The sequence below is a fragment of the Myodes glareolus genome, chromosome 9 (genome assembly GCF_982192425.1).
Source record: "Myodes glareolus chromosome 9, mMyoGla1.1, whole genome shotgun sequence".
Classification (NCBI taxonomy): domain Eukaryota; kingdom Metazoa; phylum Chordata; class Mammalia; order Rodentia; family Cricetidae; genus Myodes; species Myodes glareolus.
This window is the reverse complement of record NC_142034.1, coordinates 11,454,271-11,477,408: the sequence shown is the minus strand read 5'-3', so window position 1 is coordinate 11,477,408 and position 23,138 is coordinate 11,454,271. Positions and strand designations below refer to the sequence as shown.

Sequence of the window (23,138 nt, the reverse complement as noted above, 5' to 3'; positions counted from 1 at the left end):
ACATTTGCCTCAGTTTCATTTCTGTTGCTTTGATATGAATTAGTTTAGGAGAAGAAGGGTTTATTTTGCTTTGCAATTCTATGTTACAGTCGATAATTGTGGAGAAATCAAGGTAGGACCATGAAACAGCTAGTCACATCCAAAGTCAAGGGCAGAGGGGCAAATGGCAGCCTACTGAATGAGAAAAGATCTTCACCAGCCCCACATCAGATAGAGGACTGATCTCCAAAATATATGAAGAACTCAATAAACTAGACATCAAAATATCAAATAATCCAGTTAAAAAATGGAGTACAGATCTAAAGAGACTTCTTTCTCAACAAAAGAATCTCAAATGGCTGAAAGACACTTAAAAAATTGCTTAATATCCTTAGCCATCAAGGAAAATGCAAATTAAAACATCTCTGAGATAACATCTTACACCAGTCAGAATGGCTAAGATCAAAAACATCAATGATAGCATATGCTGGAGAGGATGCAGAGTAAGGGGAACATTCCTCTGTTGCTGGTGGGAATGCAAACTTGCACAGGCACTTGGGATATCAGTGTGGTGGTTTCTAAGAAAACTGAGGATCAACCCACCTTAAGACCCAGCAATACTACTCTTGAGCACATACCCAAAGGATGATCAATTGTACTACAAGGACATTTGCTAAACTATGTTCATAGCAGCATTATTTGTAATATCCAGGAACTGAAAACAACCTAGAATAGATAAAGAAAATGTGGTACATTTACACAATGGAGTGCTACTCAGTGGTAAAAAAGAATGACATCTTGAAATTTGCATACAAATGGATAGAACTAGAAAAAACTGTCCTGAGTGAGGTAACCCAGATCCAGAAATTCAAGCATGGTGTGCACTTACTGATAAGTGGATATTAGACATAAAGCAAGGCAAAGCTAGGCAACAAGGAGAACCCTAAAGGAAGCATACATGATTTATCCCTGGGAAGGGAAAATAGGCAAGATCTCTTGAGAAAATTGGCGGTGTAGGGATGGGGAGAGAAGGGAGGGCAGAAGGGAAGGAGGAGAGGAAAAGATGAGTTGGGGAGAACCTGAGGGATGGAATGGATGATGAGGGGGGAATTAGAGGAAGAGAGAGCAAGGAAAGAGATACCTTGATCGAGCGAGAGATTGTAGGGCTAACAAAAAACTGACACTACGGAAATTCCCAGGAATCCAAAGGCTGACCCCAGTTAAGACCCTAAGCAATAGTGGAGAGGGTACCTGAACTGGCCTTCCCCTCTAATTAGATTGATGACTGCCTTCGTTGTCATCATAGAACCTTCATTCACAAACTTCTAGAAGCATATGCAGAGATCCACAGCAAAGCACTGGCCTGAGCGCCCAAAGTACAGTCAAAGAGAGGGAAGAGCAATATGAGTAAAAGAGGTCAAGATCATGATGGGGGCACCCACTGAAACAGCTTAACTGAGGTAATGGGAGCTCACTGACTCCAGACTGACAGTGAGGGAACTAGTATAGGTTCAAACTAGACCCTCTGAGTGTGGGTGAGAGTTGTATGACTGGGTCAGCAGTTTGTAGCCGCACTGGCAATTGGACCAGGATTTATCCCTACTGCTTGTACTGGCTTTTTGGAACCCATTCTCTTTGGAGGGGTAGCTTGAGCAGTCTAGATATAGTGTTGAGTGCCTTGGTCCTGCCTCAAGTGTTGTACTTGACTTTGTTGACTCCCCATGGAAAGGCTTACCCTCTCAAAAGAGTGGATGCAGAATGGGGTGGGGTGGACGGTGGGGGAGAGAGAGGGAGGACGGAAAGGAGTGGGAACTGGAATTGATATGCAAAATGAGAAAAGGTTAACCTTTTAAAAATAAATAGTAAGTTTTTTATAAAAGAAAAATGAGCAGATGAGCAGAGAAGGTATCCATGCTTTCTTCTGAGCTCAATTTCTCCATTCTCAGACAACTGAGTACCCGAAGTCCAGAAACAACGCTGCCTATGAGGAGCTAGGTCTTCACACATAAACAAGATAATTGTCATAGACATGCCCACAGGTCAACCTGAGCTACACAATCCCTCAATGACACTCTTTTCCAAGTGATTCTAGATTGGGTGAAGATAATAATTAAAACTAGCCATCATAATCTCCACAGTGGAGTCAGCAGACAAAGCCAAGTTTCAGCCCCAATGCTGGTGTAAAGCCCTTTGGTTCCTCACAGAACCAAAGTTACTGGTCTTGCTAGTGGTAAGACCTTTCTGTTCCTGCTCAGGGAACCTGAGCTAAGGACAAAGGGACAAACTGGGTCTCTCCTGATAAAGGATATGATAAGCCTTGAGTTATGTGGAATACTCAAGGGGGAACATCTGGAATGGATCATTGAGTTGGAAACCTTTTTGAGATATATGATTCTCAGTGCCAGATAACAAAACACACCATGACACCTTATCTGCTATCTGGATAGTGATTTTGGTCCATATATACTACAAGTTAGGATTTGATTACAAAACTTGAGTTAAGTCTTTTGTTACTTATTGCTAACTATATAAATGATGCCAAGGAAGGAGTGCTGGTGAACACCTGCCCATGATGTTTGCACTGACAATTTTTATTTTCTTTATAAGAGAAATACAGCACTGGGAAGCCACTGATATATGAATATGCCTGACATATTTGTTGGCCAGAGAAACAGGATGAGTGAATAAGAATGAAAAGAGATGGAAGGAGATGTATCTATGGATATTTAAGTTTTTATTCAGTCATATAGAATCATACCCATAGTTCTGCAGAATCCTAGTAGGGCATATAATTTTTTTTTCAAAATTGTTAGTGGTAGTACGGTATGAGAGGTCCTTCTGTCTATGTGTTGTTTTTATTGGTTAATTAATAAAGAAACTGCTTTGGGCCTATAGCAGAGCTCTAGGGGAACAGAGCTAGGTAGAGAAAACTAAATGGAATGCTGGGAGAAAAGAGGCAGCGGCAGAGAGACACCATGGAGCCATAGTCAGAGACAAATGTGCTGAAACTTTTCTGGTAGGCCATGACCTTGTGATGATATACAGATTAATAGAATTGGGTTTAAATTAATATGTAAGAGTGAGCTTATAATAATAATGTGATTATTTCAGGTCTAAGCTAACTCAGTGGCTGGGAACCAACAAGTGACCTCCCTTCAACAGAGGTACTTAGAAAATGTTGTAGGAATATTAAGGAGAAGAGTCTCTTGTGGGAATGAGAAAAGTGGGGTAGATGACCAAGATAATTAGTAAGAAAGTAGCTAGACATAATCAGATTTATTGGAACATTTTGTATTTAGAGTCCATAGGATTTGCTGCACAATGTAAGAAATAGGAGAAGGAGATATTTCAAAGAAGAAACTCAAGGCATTTGGTGAGTGAATACAGGATTGAGAATTACTACAAATTAAAATAGGAGGGATATTTTTTCAATATCAGATCTGAAGTTTGCTGTCTAGACATGATTAGGTTCAGATGTTCACACTGTGTCCCATGGGAAGTTTCAGATAGCCAGCTGGAAATATAATTCTAGATATTCAGGGAGGAATCTTACTTTCCCAGGCAGCAATTATATCTGCTCTCTTCATTTCTGGAGTGAATATAGAAAAGAAATAGAGGGATACACCAAATTGTTCCTCATTGATGGATACATACTGGGGAGTGTTGTAAGGAGATTGTTAGTTTGTTTCCCTGCTGTCCGGCAGCTCAGACCCAAAATAATCACACAGAAACCATATTATATAAATCACTGCTTGACCCATTAGCTTCTTATTAGCTAACTCTTACATATTAATTTAACCCATTTCTACTAATCGACGTATCGGTACATGGCTGTGAATTACCAGCTAAAGTTCTGGTGTCTGTCTCCTGTGGGGCTACATGGCTTCTCTCTGACTCCACCCTCTTTCTCCCAGCATTCAGTCTACCTTTCCCTGCCTAGTTCTGTTTTACCCTATCAAACCAAGCCACTTTCTTTATTAACCAATGCTATTCACAGCATACAGAGTGGAATCCCACATCAGGGTAGTTGAGAAGTAACAAGAAATGGTCACTGGAAACTACCCAAAATATAGAAAAAATGATGTGACTATAATACCCTAGAAGCCCAGATGTAGGGGATAGTGAGCAGTATCTACTGAGGAAGTTGGCATGGTTGGTTTTCAGTGAATCACCAGAACAAGAATCCCTCAGTTAATCAATTGTCTCCTTGTAAGCCTTGTAAGGTTATCTGTATAAAGCTTCCTTGACTAGCTTAACTGATATGGGGGAAAACACCCCAAATATGGACAGTGTCTTTTTGCAACATCCACATAATAAAGGACCCATAAGAATGAGGATTATTTGACTTTTGCTTACATGGTTTTCCTTTTCACAACTGAGTTAATTTCTGCCGTTGGCACTGTTGTGGATTCCAATGCTGATATTATAACCTGTTTTTCTGGTCTCCCACTATGGACTGAAGACAAATGATTATCCAGGAACCCTCAAGGCATCTGGTATCAGATTGAGACTGCTGAAGCACCCAGCCTTGTTGGCTTGGTAACTACAAGGTGTCTGTGCCTTTCCATGTGACAGGCATTGTTGGACTAATCTGACTGCTGATCCATAAAGATGTAAGGACTGAGTAATTACTGGGTTCTTGGCCTCTCAGGTATGAGTGACAGAAATTGATGGACTGTTTTTACCATGTTATGTAAACTGATTGAATCAATTCTTTGTATATGTAAATACGCACATTTGTATTCATGTTTATGTTTATTTTATAGGTTCTGTTCTTCTAGAGAATTCTGACTAATACAAATTGGAAGTGATGTTTTTGGGACTGTGAATGTGTAATGTCAGTCTTTTAACAGGGTTGCCCCATCAGGTCTGAGCAAGGTCTATTCACATTCACTTGAGACTGATTACATAGTTGAAAATAGAGCTTTGGCCCCAAAGGGTCTTCGAAAGCTTCTAAAATTCTCCTTTTGTTTATTCTCCAAGATTTCCTGCTTCTCTTTCGTTTGATGAAGCTGGCACAAAACAGAAAAGAAATGAAGACACTGGCAGAATTATAGATCCCCAACTCTGCCGTTAATATCAGAACATTCAAATAAAATAAGAAAATCATCTGCATATCAACGCCAGATGAGACACAGATGACACCTTGTTTCTTTAGTCACAATTATTATCGACAGATACACACTGCTATTATTTCAGCAAGTGTGAATTATTCAGCTGCAATTTGAATTTATGCAGACACCATGTGACAAAACTTACACATTCTCCATGTAGGAAAACAGGCCCAGCAATGGCAGTGTTCAGAGCTTGGGTAATAACAAGAATTTACCTCTGGTTCTCACTTGAAGAGGAAGCAGCCCAGTGATTTTTGTTGGCCACTAATCATTTTGGTGGCATTACCAATAGAGATTGATTGTAAGAGTTCATGGAATTCTCAATCATCCATGCTGGGGTGAAAGAAGGGCTGTAGCTATCTGATGAATGGATTTCACACTCAGTGATTTTTTTGACCTCTGAAGAAGTAAAATGTGGCTTCCTTTCCAATGTAAATACTGGTCAGTTCCTATCCCATTAAGTGTTCTTATTCTTCTCCCTGAAGACATAAATCCAGGCCTATCCATCATAATAACACTCCCATTAACTCTTAAGCAATGTTTGAATAGAAAGCTTGCTCTCTCCCTCTCTCCCTCTGTCTGTTGATGATTTAGGAAGAGTAAGACTTCCAGACTTATCCTGAAAATATTTACTCAGCTTCTTTCAAGGTTTCATGTTAGCACTGGGTCACGAAGGCACATGTTTATCTACAGCAAAGGTTTTAAGGATGAGATATCCACAAAGGCTGAGAAAATCTAACATTTTAGTAGAAAGTGGCAGAGAAGATTAGAAACTGACGTTGAGGAAGTGATTTAAATTCTTTGCTCCACTCAGGGAAATCAAAGGGAAGATACAGCATGCTCATCAGGTTTTATCAAATCATCTAAGGCACAGGTTTGCCTACTTCACAAAAAATTGGCTCCTTCACCCATTTGTTTAGTCTGGTTCTTCTTTTTCTATCTTATGATGACTCTTTGAGTACTTAAATTCAACACGTGAGGTTAAAAGAACAATATGGCCGGTATAGCAATATTAGCCACATGCATGCTCTTTCTTACCAGTAGAGAAAACAAGAGAAAAAGTGATGACTTGAAGCTGACACTCTTACTTGGGGTTTCTATTGCTGTGAGGAGACACTGTGACCATGACAACTCATAAAGGAAATTATTTAACTGGGGTGACTTGCATTTTCAGAGGTTTAGTTCATTATCATCATGGAGGGACATGGTGCCTTGCAGGCAGACATGGTGCTGGAGAAGAGACTGAGAGTTCTACATCTTGATCCACAGGCAACAGTAAGAGAACTAGGATACTATGCATACTTTATGCATTGCATACCTCAAAATTCACTCCCACAGTGGCACACTTCCTCCAACAAGCCCACACCTCCTAAGAGTACCTCTCTCCTTTGGGCGCCATTTTCTTTTAAATAACCACATTGACTTAAGTGATTTTAAGTGTAGTTATTGGGAACACACTGGTGGGACATGCACAGTGGTCTTGTTAAAAGACACTTTTATGGTTATAAAATAGTTATATTATATATATATATATATATTATTGTCAAGCGATGTCTGTCCAACATGATGAGATGCTAAACTCTTTTTGAGGGGTATCTCATAGGTGTAGTATGAACAGCGGGCCGCTTCTCACCGCCTGCCCAGCTAGCTTTACCCAAAATAATTAAATGGAAACTGTATTCTTTTAAACACTGCCTGGACCATTAGTTTCAGCCTCTTATTGGCTAATTCTCACATCTTGCTTTAACCCATTTCTAATAATCTGTGTAGCACCATGGGGTGGTGCCTTACAGGGAAGGATCTTAACCTGTGTCCGTCTTGGAGAAGAGAGCTATGGCGACTGCCTCATTGCCTTCTTCCCAGCATTCTGTTCTGTCTACTCCACCCACCTATGTTCTGACCTATCAAGCCATGCAGCTTCTTTATTAATTAACCAATGAAAGCAACACCTATATCACATAGGATTATGAGTTCTGAAGCTTCAAGAATGCAAAGGCCAGAAGGTAAGGAGAAAGGATTTGAAATGATACTGAGCATGGTGAAGCTAAGACAGTCACTTCTGATCTTACAACAGCTGCAGCTATTTGCAATAGCCCTGAATAGGACTGGGCCTGTCAACAGTCCAACATGAATTGGCGAAGACCCCACTCCACCTGGCTGCATTACTGGTTTTTGTTGGATTCTGTAGTTACAGTTTTTAATTGTGTTCCCAATGTTAAACCTACTAGGATCCAGTGGGTAGTACAAATATATAGTCACAGGGACAACCGTGATTGAGTTTAGTGGGATTCAAATCAAAATAAAAACACTCGACTCTAGCTATGATAGCTAATTTTGTTGTCAACTTGATTGGGTCTGAAATGAACAAAATCACTAGCTGCTGGGCACTCCTGTGAGGAACTTTCTTGAGCACATTATTTGAAGCAAGAAGACTAACCCTAAATGTGGGCAGAGCCTTCTAGTAACAGCCCAAAGGAAAGGATATGGAGAAAGGAAACATCTCAAATGGCTTGACTACTTTCACTCTTCCTGGCAACTTAATCTATGCTGTGCCTATGGCTGTCCTTTGTTGATATTAGAATGAACTTCTTGGGGCTTTCAGTATAGACTAAAGGCCAGCAATTTCCAGGAATCTTCTAGTCTTTAGCACCATACTAGAAATACTGAGCCATCCAGCTCCATGGAGTACGGAACTACTGCATTCTTGGCCTCTCCATTGTGAATCAGTCACTGTTAGATTATCTTGTAAACTAGTCTATTAAATCTATTAAAGTATTTCTATTAACTCTCTTCCCTGACTAATACAATGGGAAATGAACTTCTGGAGGAAGGATGAGAGCCATACTAGAGAGGGAACAGGGTATTACTATAATCATCATGCACTCTTTTTATGCATAAAACTGTCAAAGAGTAAATTCAATAAAATTTATAATAAAACGAAATCTTATTATCCTTAAATGTTGAGCTATATCTCTTAATAGAAGATACTTATCACCTAAAAATATGACATATGTAGCAAACTTGTGGACCTTCACTATTGATGGATCTTTTCTTTAAAGCTGATATACTCCATGAATCATCCTGAAAACAGTGCTTTAGGTTAACACGTAAATATTTAGTATAGAAACACTGAGTGGTAGTGAGGAATTACTTTCTTAAGGAACAATGCCCTCTCAGGTAATTCAGATCACGACTTCAAAGTGGAATAACCCCCGTCTTATTGGGCACACTGTTCTTCTTATTACATGGTATTATGACAATATTATGAGAGACATTAGAGTAGCCAATTAATCCTATGATATCATGGTAGAGTTTGATTACAGGATGTAAGACTAGTATTAACATGCAGTCATAAGAAATGGGTTATTTTTCTTCACCTTTTGTTTTGTTTTTCACAGGCCAAAAGTAATAATACTGATTTATATATTAGAACAATTTCTTCAAGAATTTGAACCTTTGATTGCCCCATCAATTTTTACTGAAACACAGTCCATAATATGTAGCAGATTTGAAAGAAAGAAACAAAAACTTCCAATTCTCAAGAGTTACCTGGCCATAAACAATGAACAGAATGTACAACAAAAAGATATTTGCTTTCATGCTGAGAAAACAGTGTCAAGTCAGATTGCAGAAGAGGGATCTCTCAAAAGCAAAGAAGTGAAAAAAGCAAGAAAGGGAATGAATCAAATGATCTGTATGTGAAGATAATAGGAAAGATAAAAAAGCCAAAGAAACAGGCTTTGTCTAAACTGTAAATAAGAGTGTCATTGCTTGCAAAACACGTACTTTTAATTAATGAATGTGAAGATATAGTGTAAAGGAAACAAAGTATTATTAAGGAGAGGTGGGTAAGAGAATTCTGTAAAAATCGTGGACTGGAGAGGTGGCTAAGTGGTTGAATGTGTGCTGTTTTATCAGAGGTAGAGAATTCAGGTCCCAGCACACACTGGGAGGTTTATGACTCTGCCTGTAACTCCTCTTTGAGGGGTATCCTCTGGCATCTGTAGTCACCAACATTAATGTGCATGTCCTCAGACATAAACAGATAAACACTGTTAAAAATAATAAAATACATCTTAAAATAAGTAGACTCATCTAGTTGCTCTCCTGTGATATCTAGCTAGCAGTCTAAGTTCTCCATATTTAGTGATAGAAAGCATTCAGTTAAAGAAGAAACATTCCATGACCCAGGATTCGGGAACAAAATGCTGATCTTTCTTAATAAAAGAGAGTACCATGAGGTCTTGACTCTCAAATTCAAAATCTATTTATCAAGGTTCAGAGATTTATCTTTTGAACTGAGCAACAATACACATGTTGAGGGTGAGGGTTGGAAGACAATTAACAAAGTGCCAGTGCCTTCAAATGACAGTGCTATGTATTACCTTACATAGGATAGATGAAGCAAGGATTGATTTGGGAGTAATAAGGCTGGGTGATGGCTTAGGATCTCTCATGAGATCGCTGTCAAGCTCTCCCTGTGTCTTTAGTCACCTAGGCATCAGGCCCTGCTTGCTGCTGGCAGGAAGACACACTTTTCAGAGCCACTTAAGTATTTTCATTGCATGGTGGTTGACTTACTCCAGAGTAAGTCTTAATTCACAGTGTCTTTTATAAGGAGATTCATAATTCAAACATCAGCAGTTCACTCATTTTATAGGTGAGTCCTATTAAATGTAGTCACAAATTCTATAAAGGCATAAACCTAAAGGGTAACAATCCCCAAAGATCGGCTTCAGAGTTTGCTTATAATATTTAAAAATCAGATACTTAAAAACCCCAAATTTCATACCTGTTTTAATTTATTTTTAAAACAAAGTTATTTTCTTTTGCAAAATATTTTCTTGTTAGTTTCTTTATAATGCCCAGTGAGGTTCTAGTCTAGACAATAAAATCATGCATCTAGCCAATATTCCATATGCATAATAATTGAAGCATGTCAATATAATTTATTCTTATCAATAATCACTACGTGTCCAATTCTTTTGCTCCATGTGTTTCTCACAATACTAATGACCTCTAAACCAAAAATGGGGATGGAAAGGCTGAGAAAAGTGAATATACTCAGTTTGTCTAAGTTCACATGGAATAACAGAGAAGCGAGAGAAATGAATCCAGGCAGAACTAACAGAGTGCATATATTTGATTACAGACACTGGAATAAAGAGTGGTTAACAGACAATTTGGAAATTTGGGTGTGGGTTTCATAAAGGGATTGTTGCAAAAAAGGAGATTGTGGGTAGAACCTACAATAAAAGATCACTTCAGCACCTGAAACCATTGGTAGGAATTCACCTCTGATTTTCCTAATGGGACCATAGGGAGCACATAATGTTATTAGCATTGCCATAGTTGACATTTAATATTGTATTTCTGGAAATACCAGGTGCAGGGAAAGTTGATAATCACTTCACATTTTAAGTTTTTGTTAGTAGATACGAACTGTGCAAAATAATCATCTACACGTGCACACAATGAGCTTTAGTCGTGTTCACCCCATTACTCTTTCAATCTCTCCCAGAATTTTACATGATTACACTCATTTAACTTCCCAAATGAAACACATTTAATAAAGTTAAATAAATTATGTATCCCATACCCGGTGCCCTAGTTTGCTTTCTATTGTTGTGATAAAAACACTTTGACCCAACAGCGATTCAGTTGTGGAAAGGGTTTTTTTGTTTGTTTGTTTGTTTTTTGATTTTTGTCTTATGCTTCCAGGCCACAGTCTAACACTGAAGGAAGTTCGAAGCCATGGTGACATGTGTCTGACTGGCTCACTCAATGGCTCTAGCTCAGCTAGCTTTCTTGTACATCTCAAGCCCACTTTCTAAGGAATGGTGGCACCCATTGTGGGCTGGGTATTCCCATGTGGAACAAAACAACTTCTCATAGCTTTGGTCACAGGCCAATCTGATTTTGACAGTTCCTCCAGAGAGATTTACTCCTCCCAGGAGGCTCTTGCTTGTGTCAACTTGACAAAAAACTAAAGACCTTGCCCAGAAAATGGTAAAGATAGAATCTGAAGCTCATTATAGTTGCACTAGAGCACTGATTCTCAATCTGTGGGTCACGACCTCCTTCAGTTGCATGTGAGATATCCTGAAGATCATATATTTACATTTGATTTATAACAACAGCAGCATTGCGGTTATGAAGTACAAATAAAACAATTTTATAATTGGGGGTTACCACTGCATTAAAGGGTTGTAGCATTAGTAAGGCTGGGCACCACTGCTCTAGAGCCTGTATATTCAACCACAGTTCTTGATTGCCCCTACTTCTTCCCCTCATTCCTGTAATTCAAGTCTGAATAAATAACTCAAAGAGAATTCATGAGCACTTCTCATATTTTCGATTATCACCCTCTGCTTGATCTTTCTTTTATTTTTCCTACCTCCCAAATAGATGCTTTTTGTAAATTTGTAACTTGCTCTGTCACCAAAGAGTGTTTAAATCATCCATGATTTAAAGGTCAATTTGGAGCAAAACAGTGGGCATTCTAGAAGCAACCCCAGGCATGAATATTGACAACTGATATTTCCTGCAAGCTTCTAGGTCATTTTGGAACTAGTTTTCTTCTTTCCTATAGTCACTGGATACCAACATATTTCATAACCATGATTAGTTCAGAAACATTTTCTGACTTATACATAATTTTTTAGAACAATGTAAAGGATTGAAATGTCTGAAAGATGAGAAAGTATGTCTGTGTCATTAACTCTCTACACAGTTCATTGACACAAACTTGCATAAAATGTTGAGAGAATAATCTCTTCCTTGAAAGTCTATAAGCTGCAGAAGTCCCATGTGTTTGAAGATGCCCACAGTAGACATATCTATATTTGGCCTTAGTCATCTTGTATTACATTTTGTCATTAGCTTGGTTCTGAATCTTTCTCTAGGAGAGAGGGGTAAAAAGTCATCTGTATCCATGGTACCACATCTCATTTTTTTCTTTTTATAGATCCAAATCCAATTTCAAGTTTCACAATGATTCAGACTGGTGTCTATACTACGCCAACACAACTCGTTAAAATAGGGGGAAAATTCAGTGTAATAATGGTGTAGCTTAGTTGACAAAATTTTAAATAAAGTAAAATTCTACCTATTTAGGACTTTCTAGGACTGAGACATTATAGAACCTTCTGTTTTTCTTTTTAAGTTATAACATTAGGCATCACTACTTCAAAAATAATTCCTAACTATCCTTAGAAATCCTTCTCAAATGCTTGCTAGAATTGTATTTTATTGTCAGTGCACACTAGATCTAAATACATTTTATCATGGTACTTCTTGATATTCAAGGTAAAATGAGAGAAATATCCTTAAAAATCAAACAATGAAAGTTGGAAAACCTAGAATAGGCTGACACTTTTAGAGGGTACTAAGGACCCTGGTGTAAGGAATACACTTGAAAAAAAAAAGAGAAGGCCTTAGGCATGTGCAAGGTGAAATGTTGTATGTAACAACATCAGACAAAATTAGGGCCTTTGAAGGATTACCATTATAATAACAGAGGCCATCAGAGAAAGTCCACACACAGTAGAGATGATAGAATGCCTTGGATTTTTAAAGAGGGAATGCCATGGAGAGTTTGTAACTGTATTCCATACCTAATGAGATTTCACACACTGGTCCACACTACTCTGTGGTCTTAAAAAAACAATAAATCATTATTATATGTATATGTGAATATACAAGGAAGAATCCCAGTTCACAATTTCTAACCTCAACCTATAGCTCTGGTGTCACAGTAGATTAGAAGTACTATAAATAATGATTTCACAATTAAATAATTCACAAGGAACCTATGAATATTTAAAGTCAAAGAGAACATCTTCCAAACAGCAAGAGATGATAGGCAGGTTACTTATAGAGGAACACCTACTGTATAAAGAGACATTTGTTTATAAGAAAAAATAACTGACCAAGGAAAGCATACTATCTCTCAAATGAAAGAAGAAACAAACAAAACTACCAGTGCCCTCAGATTCTCATAGTCAAATGTTCTATCGTTTTGTTCTTATGCTGTCATAAAGTACTCTGACCATAAGCAATTAACAGGAGGAAATGATTTATTTGGCTTATATTTCCACGTCATAGTCCATCACTCTGGGAAGTCAGGGCAAGGACTCAAGCAAGAAATGAAGTAGAAACCTTGAAGGAACACTGCCTGTTGGTTTTTTGGCTCATGCTCAGTCAGCTTCTTCCTTCCTTCCTTCCTTCCTTCCTTCCTTCCTTCCTTCCTTCCTGCCTGCCTGCCTGCCTGCCTGCCTTCCTGCCTTCCTGCCTTCCTGCTTGCCTTCCTGCCTTCTTGCCTTCCTGCCTCCCTGCCTTCCTACCTTCCTGCCTTCCTTCTTCCTTCCTTCTGCTCTCCTTCCCTCCCTTCCTCCCTTCCTCCCTCCCTCCCTCCCTCCCTCCCTCCCTCCCTCCCTCCCTCCCTCCATCTCTCTCTCACTCTCTCTCCTTTCTCTCTCTCTCTCTCTCTCTCTCTCTCTCTCTCTCTCTCTCTCTCTCTCTCTCCTTTTTCTCTCTCTTGCTTTCTGAGACAAGGTTTCTCTGTGTAGCCTTGGTAATCCTGGAACTTTCTGTGTAGATTAGGCTGACCTCTAACTCTAAGATCCACCTGCCTCAGACTTCTGAGCTCTGGGAATAAAGGTGTCCACCATCACTGCCTGGCTATCTTTCTTATACAGCCCAGACCTACCTAGAGACGATTCTCCCCACAGTGGCTTGTGGGGGTCGCTCCATGCCACAGGGTCAGCATCACCACCCAACTCCCATGAGTTCTATATTGTCCTAGGGGTTAAAACACAAGACGTACATGGCACAGACAGAGAGTTCGAGTCATCCTCAAGAAGAGAATGTCCAATTTATTCAGCTTAATCTGGGGTTAATATACCCTTTTGCTCCAGTAAAGAAAAACTCCTCCCATCCAGAGGGGGCTGGGGAAGCTGGCGCCTGAGAGAGCTTCTCTGCAGGCAGGTAGGTGGTCAGGGTTCAAGGCAGTGTCAGACAGGGTAGATGGACCTTGGCGCCTGGGCTCTTCCAGGCAGGTTGAGAAATTACCATTTTAAAGTGATATAGAGCCCTAGGCTATTATACCAGGCTAGAGCAGAAGCAAGCACAGAACTTAGCAGGAAGCTTAGCTGGTTAGTGTAAACATTTCTTGCATCCTGTGCTTTGACCTCGAGGAACAGGGAAGACAGGGCCTCACCGTGGGTTGTATTCTTCTCTACCAATCACCAACCAAGGCAATTTCTCATTGTCATTATTACTGGTCAATCCAATCTGGGAAGTCTCTCAATTGATACTTCCAACCCCAGCTTGTATGAGGCTGATAGTCAAGTAGAACACCCATTCAATGATGACTTCAAGATAAATATACTATTTTTTTCAGTTATAACAGTCTGACACTTTTCATTGGCAGCGTTTTAAACTAAAGGAATTTCAAACCTTGCTGCAAGGGGTTTAACTTGGGCCAGAACCAGCAACAAAGAGATTATTTAGTTAGTTCTGGGGACATAGCATCTCATGTCACACTGAGAACTTTGTAGGATCTTCGTAGGAACTTTGTAGACTTAAATGCATTTGTGAGTCATGTAGTGATCTCATAAATGTGCAGTTCTGAATTTAAGAGATGTAGGAGATTTAACAGTTCCATCAGACTTCAAGCTATTAAAACAACTGCCACATTTTGAGTAGAAAGACTAATTAGGAAGAAGAAACTGCATCTCTGAGCAGAATTAGCTAAGAAGAGGTCATGTTGAGCAATGACGTTGTAAAGTGTGAGAAAATTTAACTAAATGTGCTTATCAAATGATGAAAACAGCAGCTAATTTGATAGGTTAAAGAAAGAAGTGTGAAGAGCCCAGGCTGTAGTTCAAATTGTAGAATACTTGCCTACCATGCATAAAATTTAATACTTATTACTGTGTGAATGGAGTACGGTGCCTTGTAATCTCAACACTTGCAAGATGGAGGCAGGAGGATCAAAAGTTCAGAAGTTCAAGGCTATCCTTGGCTACGTAGGAATTCCAGGACAGCTTGTGCTGTAGTGACTAGGGGTGGGAAGAAGGAGCAGGAGGGAAAGAAAACGAAATACTGGAAAATGAATGACACAGAAAGTTCATAAGGACATGGAAGTGTAAGATCCTCAAACAATAAAAGATAAACTTTTTAGGTATTTATATTGCACATATAATTCTGCAGAGGAAAATAAAATTGGTTCTATTTACACCATAGAAGATAAATGTTCATATATGCTTTTTTGAGGATTGAGTATTAGTAATATCATACTCCGTCCTACAATGTTCTTGTTATTAAATAATTTTCCTGAAAGGATCCTTGAGGTCCTTGTTATGCTTCTATGCTTTCTCTTCTGTGCTCTTCTGCTGTGGGACAATGGTCTTTTATCCTGTCACTTACATTATTTTTAATAAAAGGCTAATTGGCCAGTAGCCAGGCAGAAGTATAGGCGAGGTGGCCAGGCAGGAAGTAGAGGCAGAGCAAACGAGAATTCTGAGAAGAGGAAGTTTCAGTCTTCAGTCGTGACCCAGATGTAGAAGACACAAGATGAGACTGCCTTACCGAAAAAGGCACCAAGCCATGTGGCTAACACAGACAAGAAGTATGGGCTAATATAAGTTATAAGAGTTAATAAGAAACCTGAGATACTAGGCCAATCAGTTTATAATTAATGTAGATCTCTGTGTGGTTTTTTTTTTTTTTTTTTAAGGACTTAATGACTGTGGAAACCGGGCAGGACAGAAACCTCAGTCAATGCTCTTCCTTTTCACCTTTTATGATAGTTGGTCTGGGGATTAGAGTGATGGATTAGGGATTAAGAATGTCATCTACTCTTTCAAAGGAGCTGAGTTTGATTCCTAGCTCCCACACAGTTTACCACCACTACCCCCTGTTCCAGCTTTTTCGGAACTGACTGTTCCAATTGTATTCGTGATGCACTTACATGCATGTAGGCTAACACTCTTGCAGAAAAAAGTTAAATAATTTTTACACAGTAGCTTTTTAAAAATACAAGTTTCTACAGCTCCATGAAAAGCACTGATATAATATCTCTGGAATTGGAAATGGAGAGATGGTTTAGTGATTAAATGCATTTACTGCTCTTGTATAGTACCAGGTTCAGCTCTCAGCATCCACAAGGCAGCACCATACTCTGTAACTCTAATTCTGGGGGATCAGATGCCCTCTTATGGCCTCTGTGGGCTCCGTGTGCATGTGAGGCATGTATATACATATATGCAGGCAAAACACTAATACAAATCAAATAAATAAATAAATCTAAAAAAAATAAGATTTCTGCCATTGTGGGCCACAAAAAGGTGATCACTATTTCTAGTCTTACTACTTTCTCAATTCACTTCATTAAATGGTTTCCATTAATTTAGAAAAGAATCACTTAAATATTTTTCTTAAAAGCAGATCCATGAATGCCCTCACTGTGAGTCTAACAAGACTAGGTAGTTTGGGACCAAGGATAATTTCTTTTCAAAGATACAACCTGCATTGCATTCAGGTATGTACAATGCAGTGGACATCCATTTATTTGACATACAGCTGCATAGTTTTTTTTTTAACTCTTCCCTTTTCCATTAACCTTTGTAACCTACATATACAATACCTACCAAATATCATCACTTGAAAAAAGTAAAACTATGTCTTCTCTCACACTGCAACGCAAGGCACACCAGCAATTTGGCCTCTTCCCCTGGATGGCTCTACTGTCTCACTATAGTTTCCTCCTGATCATGGGACATAGTTATGCACAATGAACACATGCACCCACTCTATTATAAGACTGTTCAAATAGTTAAAAACAGTGCAAGGAATGCTCGGAAATAGGACCTATGTTCCATTTTCCATGCCTCTTTCCAAGACTGTAAAACTTTTTAAACGGATAGACTTTAGTAGTGGTCAGTACCATCTTAGCAACAGAGGTTCAACGTCTCAGCCTCTTCCATCATCTCTGCGCTCTCACACGCCCGCATCAAGGTCTTTGCTAAGTCTTGTTGCATCTGTCTCCAAAATTGCTCTTCCAACCCCCTACTCAAACATAGTTCACTGGCAGTAGTTAGTCATGACCACCAGTTCTCTTTTACACTCTTTGCCCTGTAGACCTTCACTTTTCTCATTGGCTCTTTTGCACTGTACAAATATTACCTAGTAATTACAGAACACTAATTAAATGCTAAGCACCATGATGAGTGTTATACCTATAGAGAATGTTATGATCTGCCTTTTGTTTTTCTCATGAATGGACGGACAAGCCTTTAGGATAAAGTAATTTTCCCTGACTGTCAGATGAAAAGCAAAGGAATCACTTCATGTCATCTGTGTATGTGCTAAATCCGAGTCCTTATATTTATGGAAATAAACCCAAGTTAATACATTTTCCTTTATAACTTGCCCAATTTCGGTATTAGTCCTATGCAGTTGTGTTTAGGGCTGCCTGCTTAAGATTTTAAATCTACTGGGGGCTTGTCTCTGGTGATGACTCACTGTGTCTTTTAGCAGCCACTGAATGATTATAGCACCACGTCTTGGGGTGAGATATTTCGACGTTTTCCCTATCCCTGATGACATGGTGTTATAATAAGTTAAACCTAGTTGGAAATATTGTTTTTCTTCTAAAGACCCCATTTTTATTGAGTCTTTATTTATGATAAATAATATCACACACACACACACACATATATATATATATATATAATCCATCTAGTGTATATATGTGTGCATATATGTAGGTACATATAAACATATGTATGCACATATATGTATCTATAGACATGCATGTGTATGTATATTCACATGATAGAGTGAATTTTTCTGATCTTGAATCCTGCAGTTTCTGTTATTTATTTACATATTTCTCATAACAAACAAAAATTTTTGTAAATCAAACTATTTATACTGCCATAAACTCTTCTTTTGAACATTTGTCATTCTTTATGAATAAGTTCCTCATTCTATTCCCACTAGCAATAAGCCTGCTGCCCAACTTTTACCAGATAGTGTGCCAGGAATTGCAGTTCTTTAAGTTTACAGGATAAAGTAAACATTCCTTTTGCCTTTTAAAGTATCACTGAGTTTGGATTTGACAATTTTAGATCTTATCCCAATAGTTCAGGTCCCAGCTTCTTCAATTCCATATCCTCTTATCACTACTCTACCTGCCCCTAAATTAAGTGTGGATTATGTACTATGAGCCCCTAAACATTTATTCTGCTTATTTCTGTAATGGTTCCTTTCTTCTTATTATTTTGTGTTTGTGAGATATTGTGGTTACATAAAGTTCACATCCAAACGTTTGCCATGTTTTCAAATAGTGAGTGTCATTTCTTTTATTAATTATCTTGTTCTATTCATGAGTTCTCTGTTCAGCGTTTCCATGCAGTTAAAGCCTGCCATTCAGTTTGTCACAGCACATTCTACACCTTACTCTTCCTAAACATGTACATCAATTTTGTTTTTTCTTGTGTCTTCAAATCTTTACCGTGCTTTCCAACTATTCAAATGTATTAACCAAGACATCCACTCTCTGAATTTTCAAAACAATTCAACAATTTCTAATCTGCATTGAATCTCACTTACTATACGGAGCATGTTTCTCATGTATTTCCTCATGATGATAGATTAATGCCATAACAATTTTATTCTACATTGAGTAAAATATTTTCATAATTTCTCTATGGAAAATTATTAATGATCAGACTTTCAATCAGAAAATAGGATTTATAGAATGAATAACATATAAAAGAAATCAATCATGGTTATCTATTAGTATGAAAGAAGTGAAAAAGTCAGTTAAACGGGAGCCACGACTGTTATCACATTGTGTTTATGACACAGCCAAATAATCTTTCTTAATTAAACTACTTTGAATTTTCTAAAAAGAAAAGAAAGTCAAGATAAAGATGGAGAGAGAAGAAAAGAAAAGAGAAAAAAGAAAAAAGGAACAGGAAGAGGAAAGGAAAGGAGGGAGGACACAAAGGAAGGAAAAGAGTGAGAGAGAAAGAAGTGGACATGTCACTGCATGTGTCATGTTACAATTCCACACTCATCAATAGAGTTCATAATAGCCGGACCAAAGAACTTGGCAAATGTTGAGCAACAGCATTTTAAAGGTTGGCTGTTTGACAATGAATTGGTGAGCTTTTCCTCAGGAAAGACTATTTCAGCATTCTATAGCTGCCCATAGCCCTTTGTTGTTGTTTGTTGTTTGGGTTGAGGCATCTTGAGCTTTTCACCATCCATGTTAGCATATCTATTGTTGGTATCCTTGCAGGAACATTATGTAGACTGAGCCAGTTGTACTGGTGCATCTGGGATATATGCACATACTTCATATAGATGCATATAACAACAGTTAATGAAATAAGTGGTTGTGAACTTGAAGGAGAGTAAGACAGAGTATGTGGGTGGGTTTGGATGGAGAAATGGAAATGGGTAAATAGAGTATTTATATTATGATCTCATAATCCAGGATAAATGATTTTAGAAAGAAAAATATGTAGTATTTATTATCATTTATACTCAAGAAAATAATGATGAGACCGTTAATAGTGAAAATTAAAGTTAAATACAAGTAATCATTGTAGTATCCACTATGGGTAACATAATACATTGGTAAATGCTTTCTAATCTTAACGTGATTATCTCAGTAGTCACCTTAAAAATAAAGTTCTCACGTACATTCAAGTTTATATGTAGAGAAGTGAACTGATTGTGGAGATATGAAGTTACTATTTACCAAATGGGCTGGATAATATCATATGGCGCTTACCAAAGTGTGATCCTCCTCTCTTCATTCTTAGAGTTTTCTTGGTTATCAGCGTGAATTGTCTTATACTTGGAAGATTAGATTTGAATCCTAACTACTTCATTTACTAACTCTGATGCCTTGCAAAAATATTCTTTATTTCTTAAGTGTATTAAAAAAGGTATTTGTCAAGGAAGGATTCTATTTTCACCTAAATTGCCCTGTGCATGCTTGCTGAGTAGAGTTTGCTGTGCTGAAGTCAGACAGACTACAGGAATGGCTTTTTAGCATTGCAATTGTTGCTTTGTTCTCATTTTGTTTGGCATAAGTCTTATAAGCATACTGTTAAAAGGATAAACACATCGTATATGTGTCAAATGGGCTTGTGTGTAAGAGGCATTTGGCTCTAGAGACACAGTGATGAATAACACATGGAGAGATCTGATTTCCAAGAACACTAATATTCTGAGCAAAGGAAGTAGATATTCAATTAATAAAACATCAACCAAGATAATGCAGTAAGTAAGTAGTTATTAAGTGACAACATGACATTTCAAATGTTATAGTACTCTGTTAGGAAACATCTCTCTAAATAAGTGAATTGTAGGACAAAATTTGAGTGGTTATGTGACCCACAGAATAATAACTCCATACCCCAGTTCAAAATGGGTACACCGTCTTACTCTGGAATCTGATCTTGCTTCAGAAGAGCAAAAGAAGACTGTAGATAAAAACCAAACTAGAGGAATAGATCAGGGAAATTATCTTGGGTGTCTGGATTGTCTCAATCTAATCACATTCATTCTTAAAATCACTGGTCTTCTTTGTTCCCTTGGTGACAGAAAGAAACAACATCAATGGCATTGGAGACAGGAAGAAGTATGCAAACTTCTTCCTTTAGAAGTTGCAAAAAGTAAGAATGTGGGTTCTCCTGCCACAGGTTTTATAAGGACTACCCCAAAGTCTAGATTGTGTCCTAGAAAACTGTGTCAACCTTTTAGTGTACAGAAGCAGCCAATAAATTTGTATCATTTTACAATGTTGACTTTGGATTTTTACAGCTAAAGTCGCTCAAATAGAGGTGCAAATGATGAGAACAAAAATGTTAATAAAAAGTAAAAGCACAGTATTTGCAGTGGTAACAACCCGGAACAAATCACAGCAACTGTAGACAATATTAAGAGAGAGGTGATGTTAGTCAGATGTGTCCACCGGGCAATAGTGGCATGGTTGTTTACAAAGTAACCAAATGCTTTATGATTGTATTTGATGCCTGGTCTTTTTGGAAGTAATATATCACTGGTATTCTAAATCAGATTAATAACCTATGGCTAAAAGATGTCACAGGTCCAAGTGGGGGAATTTACTATTTAGATTAAGCTAAATGGATATGTACCCAACTTTCCTTCTAAATACTTACATTCAGGCTCTTAGACTAGTTTTTTCTCAATATTGACCAGAAATGCTTCTTTTTGCTGGGACCTATGGTGAGTAAAAAGACTCATAACTGGTCAAAGTTTTGAACTTTAAGTGACCGTTGATTATTCAGTCCTAAATAGGATGTTTATATAATCCCCCACAGGGTCCAGGGGACATGATGGAAATGAAGGAACAAAGACTGTCATTGCCAGAGGATGGGAAGCGTGCCCTGAAACACTGTCTTCTGAATATGAACTAACTGATGTCATCATGAACACAGTGTCTATGACTGCCTGTACAAGACCTGAATGGACAAGAAAACATCAAAGTAAAGGAGGGGGAAGTTAATACAAAGAGGGTTGTTAGAAGTTGGAGGGAGATAGAGGATAATGGAAGTGAGTACATTCACCAAATATGTGGATGAAATTTCCAAAATTCAAATTGTGATGTTAAAATGCTGATTTAAAAGAAAGGGAGTTATTGCCTTTGAAGCACATTGGACAACAGAAAACCTAAAGAGGAGCCATGTCATTCAAGGCCTCGATAAGTAAGAATATTATTCTAAATGTATAGGAAAGCTTTGTCAGGCCATGATCATATTTGTTTCAATAGCAGTTGTTGTGTAACTAGAACATGGATGCCAAGAGGCAGACACATTAGTTACAAGATTACAGGAAGGACATAGACATCCTCTTTAAAAATGTATTAGGTCCTTATGACTTGGTATGGGGGAGTCATCCAAGCTGGAATAGAAAGAAAAGAATTGTAATCGTCATTAAAAATAAAAGCCCCTCAGCTGTAGGAGTTCTTTGGTAGAGTTTTTGGGGTCGCTTATGTACACTATCATATCGTCAGCAAATAACGAAAGTTTAACTTCATCCTTTCCAATTCGAATCCCCTTGATCCCCTTATGTTGTCTTATTGCTATTGCTAGAACTTCAAGCACTATATTGAAGAGGTATGGAGAGAGTGGACAGCCTTGCCGTGTTCCTGATTTTAGTGGAAAGGCTTTGAGTTTCTCTCCATTCAATTTGATGTTAGCTGTCGGCTTGCTGTATATTGCTTTTATTATATTTAGGTATGATCCTTGTATCCCCAGTCTCTCCAACACCTTTATCATAAATGGGTGTTGAATTTTGTCAAACGCTTTTTCAGCATCCAATGAAATGATCATATGATTTTTTTCTTTCAGTTTATTTATATGATGGATTACATTGATAGATTTACGTATGTTGAACCATCCCTGCATCTCTGGGATGAAGCCTACTTTATCATAATGGATGATTTTTCTAATGTGTTCTTGGATTCGGTTTGCCAGTATTTTATTGAGAATTTTCGCATCGATGTTCATGAGTGAGATTGGCCTGTAATTCTCTTTCTTGGTTGTGTCTTTGTGTGGTTTTGGTATTAGGGTAACTGTAGCTTCATAAAAGGAGTTTGGCAGTGACTTTTCTTTTTCTATATTGTGGAATACATTAAGGAGTATAGGTATTAGCTCTTCCTGGAAGTTCTGGTAGAATTCTGCATTGAAACCATCTGGTCCTGGGCTTTTTTTGGTAGGAAGATTTTTGATAACAGCTTCTAGTTCTTCACGACTAACAGGTCTATTTAGATTGTTCACCTGGTCTTGGTTCAACTTTGGTATATGGTACTTATCTAAAAAAATGTCCATTTCTTTTACATTTTCCAACTTTGTGGCATATAAACTTTTGTAGTAAGATCTAATGATTCTCTGTATTTCCTCTGTGTCTGTGGTTATGTCCCCCTTTTCATTTCTGATCCTATTAATTTGCAAGTTCTCTCTCTGCCGTTTGATTAGTTTAGTAACGTGGCAGGAT

The 23,138-nt window shown here is 38.1% G+C and overlaps 1 long non-coding RNA gene across 2 annotated transcripts in view; it reads left to right on the top strand.

Moving 5' to 3' along the window:
- The window catches only part of LOC125408064 (uncharacterized), a 62,613-nt gene extending 40,525 nt beyond the window's left edge, over window positions 1–22,088 (top strand). For both annotated transcript variants that reach the window (XR_015003877.2, XR_007234355.3), the window contains one exon: window positions 21,464–22,088. This is a non-coding gene — a long non-coding RNA (uncharacterized LOC125408064). The remainder of the gene's footprint in view (window positions 1–21,463) is intronic.
- The last annotated feature ends 1,050 nt before the right edge of the window (window positions 22,089–23,138 follow it).